Raw genomic sequence first — 5066 nt, 5'->3', positions numbered from 1 at the left:
TCATTTCAAATTCACTTTTCAGCTGACTTTTCAAATTGTGAATTTCTGTCAAATCCTTAGCAGCAATAAGCATGTCATCAACATATAATAGTAAGTAAATGAATGAACCATCATTTAACTTTCGAAAGTAAACACAACTATCATACATGCTTCTTGAATAACCATGACCCAACATAAAGGAATCAAACCTCTTATACCACTGTCTTGGAGATTGTTTTAATCCGTACTAGGATTTCTTTAATAAGCAAACATGATCTTCCTTTCCTTCAATTTCAAATCCTTCAGGTTGATGCATATGTATTTGTTCCTCAAGTTCGCCATGTAAGAAAGCTATCTTAACATCAAGCTATTCTAATTCCAAACTATGCATGGCAACTAAGGCAAGCAAGGCACGAATAGAGCTATGTTTAACAACATGTGAGAAAATATCATTAAAATCAACTCCTTGTACCTGACTATAGCCCTTTGCAGCTAATCGTGCCTTATACCTTGCATCTTCAACCCCTGGAATTCCATCTTTTTTCTTGAAGACCTATTTGCAACCAATGATTCTACTTCCTGACGGCGGCTTCACAAGAGACAAAGTACTATTCTTATGAAGAGATTCAATTTCTCTATTCATTGCAATCAGCCACTTGGCTGAATCAGCACCAGAAACTGCTTCTGAATAATTTGATGGTTCTCCGATTTCTTCAGTTTCCTGTGCAACTGAAAAAGAAAATGCAACATAATCTTCATACTTTTCTGGTCTAAGCATTTGTCTTCTTGGTCTATGTGTTGCTATGGAATACTCATTTGGTTAAACTTTAGAAGTCTCAACTTTTGGCTCAACTTTTGGATTTTTAACTGTATTTTGTTCCACAGTTGATGATGAGCTTGGCTCAGAAGGTATGCCAAGCTCAACCTCCACCTGTTCATACACATCATGCTCTTTGTTCTTGGTACAAGAGCTAGAAGACTCTTTTCTAGAATGTAACATGGAGGATTAATCAAAAGTTATAGTTTCGCTAATTATAAATTTTGGTGACTTGGGATCAGGGCACCAAAGTCTGTATCCTTTCACCCCAGATGCATAACCAAGGAAAATGCATTTTTTAGCCCTTGGCTCTAATTTTTCATCATTTACATGCATGTAAGCAGGACAACCAAAAACTTTTAATTTAGAATAATTAGTAGGTGTACGTGACCATATTTTCTCCGAAGTCTTGAAGTTCAAAGGTACAGAAGGAGCACGGTTGATAATATAACAAGCTATAGAGATAGCCTCATCCCAAAAATCATTTGTCAACCCAACATTTGAAATCATACAACGGGCTCTTTCCAAAAGAGTCCTGTTCATCCTTTCTACAACACCATTTTGTTGAGGTGTCATCCTCACAGTGCGATGTCGAGCAATTCCTTCATTTTTGCAAAATTCGTTGAACTCGTCATACAAAATTCCAAGTCATTATCTGTTCTAAAACGCTTGACCTGTTTTCTTGTTTGCTTTTCAATCAAAACTTTCCATTGTTTGAAAGTTAAGAAAACATCACTTTTGTTATTTAGAAAATAAACCCAAACCTTCCTTGAATAATCATCAATGAAAGTTAACATATACTTGACACCACCTTTTGATGGGGTACGGGAAAGACCCCAAAGATCTAAATGAATGTAGTCCAAAGTACCTTTTGTTCGATGAACTGCTGAAGATTTGAAGCTGACTCTTTTCTGCTTTCCAAACACACAGTGTTCGCAGAACTCCATTTTTCCAATACTTTGTCTACACAGTAGACCTTTTTTGCTGAGGATGGAAAGACATTTTTCACTCATATTCCCCAATCGCATATGCCACAATTTGGTGATGTTGGGATCAAGTTGATTTGAAGTGGAAACTGCAGCAGCACCTGTAATAGTGGATCCCAATAAAGTGTACAACGTACCTGATCTGTGTGCTTTCATGATCACAAGAGCTCCTGAAGATACTTTCAAAACTCCACCTTCACCTGTGTATTTACACCAAAGAGATTCTAGAGTGCCCAATGAAATGAGATTTTTCTTCAAGTCGGGAACATATCTAACATCCATGAGAGTTCTCACCACATCATCATGTATTCTAATTGGACTGTACCTTTACCAAAAACCTTGCAGGGAGTATTGTTGCCCATCAAGACAACTCTACCTCCAATATATTCTAATGTGTTAAGCAAATCCCTATTGGGACACATATGATAAGAACAACCCGAATCCAAAATCCACTCATCGTTAGATTTAAAACTATTATTAGTTGCTAAGAATATTGTTCCTTCAGACTCATCAACAGCTACACTTGCTTCAGCGGAGTCAGCATTTTGGTGCTCATTTTTGTTTTTCTTACGCTTTTCTTTGTTTTTCAACTTATAGCATTTAGAAATGAGATGACATTTTTTATGACAGTATTTGCACACAACATTTCTAGGTTTAGACTTTGACCTTGATTGAGACCTCTCACTATTTGATTCTTTCTTATTAGATCTACCTCTTATAAATAAACCTTCCCCATGGGCTGCGCTACTTTCCCCAGTCATATCTCTATCTATCTGTTCCTTTGTTTTTAAGATAAATTTGATTTCTTTGTAAGAGATATTATCCTTTCCATAAAGCATAGTATCTCTAATATGCTTAAATGGTTAGGGTAAGGAAATAAGTAATAAGACAGCTTGGTGTTCATCATTAACTTCAGCGTCTATATTACTCAAATCCATAAGAATAGAATCAAAATCATCAAGATGTGAGAGTATAGAGGTACCTTCTACTATATGAAATGTGTAAAGCTTTTGCTTCAGGTAAAGTCAATTTTTCACTGTCCTCTTCGTATATAAGGCTTTTAGTTTTTCCCACATGCCTTTCGGTGTGGTTTCTGCAGATACTTCACGTAAAACCTCATTTGAGAGATTTAGAATAATACCTGATTTTGCCTTTTTGTCTATGACGGCAAATTCTTCGTCCGTCATTTTTTTTGGCTTCTTCTCCTTTCCTTCTAGCGCCATATCTAAGCCATCCTGAATTAAGATAACTTTCATCTTTAATTGCCACATCCCGAAGTTTGCACTTCGATCAAATTTCTCAACGTAAGTCTTTGTTATGGTCATTTTGGCTACTGAAAAATAACCTGGTTAGATCCGGCTCTGATACCAATTTTTTAGGATCGAGAACCCGGTTATTGAGTAATTTAGCCAAATAATGTTATAATGACAATAACAAGTTGATAGTAACGGTACTTAAAAAAAAAATAAAGGAGGCACAAATTTAACGTGGTTCGATCAGTGTGACCTACGTCCACGAGCGGAGAGGAACAACTTCACTATATCAATAAGAGTACAATAGAGAGATTACAAAATTAGAGTAGTCACTCTAATTAACCCAAATATCCCAAGAGAAAACCTTACAAGATCACTCCAAAAGAAAGGGCTCACACAAAGTATTTCCCAACACCAACTCTCTTAACTTAATACTCTAATAGGAAGGAAGAATAAATACAAGAGAATGAAAGAGAACTCTTGTAATTTGATGTGTATTACAATTGAGAAAGAAGACCTCTATTTATAGAGATGAAAATGGAGACAAGTAGCATCTTTGTTTGAACAAGAAGCAACTTGTTTGAACAAGTAGCAACCTTGTTTGAACAAGTAGCAATCTTGTTTGACAAGTCCGAAAATATAATCTTCCATAAGTATTTGGTAGAAACTTCCTTTGACAAAACAAGAGTGAATCAAGCAAATGCCACATTACACTAACATTTTTTTTGAAGAAAATATTATGTACCTCTTTAAAATGAACATCACTCTTCTCATACTATAACACAGTAATAGTATCCACCACGTAATTCTTTGAAGAGTCTTGTTCAAAAGAAGTTTTTCTCTCTAATAGTTTTTTATGCTTTCTTTTTATAAGTATTAGGTCTTCATACGTAGGTTAATTGACCAAACTACAATAATCATGTTTTTAGTTTATTTTTCTTGATTGTTTGAATTATCATCATCTTAATTTGCAACTATTAACTTACACATGACGCCTTATTGATTTCGAATCCAACACATCTCCAGCGGCGATTTGGGAGTTGGGTTTCAAGGTTCGAGTTTAGGGGTCAGGTTTCGAGTTTGATCTCGAGTCGGAAGTCGGGGGTCGGGTCATGAGTCAAATTCTGATTGTTTGAAATGCATAATATTAGATTAAAGATTACTCTCCGTCCATGTTTACCTATTTACTTTTGAGTTTCAGAGTTTGTCGTCACACCTCCAACTTAGCATTGACTTCGCTATGCATCTCATCAATCAAAACTATGTCATTCGCAAACAACATACATCAAGACACTTCATCCTGAACTTACCACATTAATTCATCCATCAACAAGGCAAAATGATAAGAAATAAGTAATACTTAATAATACATGTAAATAGATATGAAATGATAAGTTATCTCTTGATTTTCTAAACTACTCGAACTTTATTTTTCGTATAATGGACCAATAAAAATAGACGAAAAAAATATATTATCTTTGATGCAACATAAATTTCCTTCAAAAAATTGGCATACTCATTAAAAATTGTTTAAAACATTAATTATGAAAATTATTTAACTGAATTATTGTTTATATGCTTTCTCGAATTATCCTCCATTTCTTATTGGACTTTTTATTATGATTAAAAAGGAACAAAAAGTAACTTACTAACCAGCAAAACTAGATTTTCTAAGAAAAAAGAAAATAACACACGAGATGTGTCGACTTTGTCGTATTACTGATTTTAAACATGTTATATAAAAATTTTAAACTTATTTTAAAAAGAAAATATAATTTTTTTAAAACAAATTTAAAAAAGAAGGTCAAACAAATAAAAACAAAAAAATACAATATCAATCTAATTTCCGAACATTTCCAACTTGAAAACAAATTCTATTTCCCCCAAATTTTGGTATCTAAAACGTCCACTAATAGAATTTGTACAAGTGTATTGACCAGTCCCCAATACATAAACATAAAGATCTATCAGAATCTTACTGATGTTGACTCATGAGTCATGATAGACAGTAGTACTGCACTGTGTCTGTCT

The sequence above is a fragment of the Capsicum annuum genome, chromosome 3, assembly GCF_002878395.1.
Source record: "Capsicum annuum cultivar UCD-10X-F1 chromosome 3, UCD10Xv1.1, whole genome shotgun sequence".
Taxonomy (NCBI): domain Eukaryota; kingdom Viridiplantae; phylum Streptophyta; class Magnoliopsida; order Solanales; family Solanaceae; genus Capsicum; species Capsicum annuum.
Note: the sequence above shows the minus strand (reverse complement) of the source record.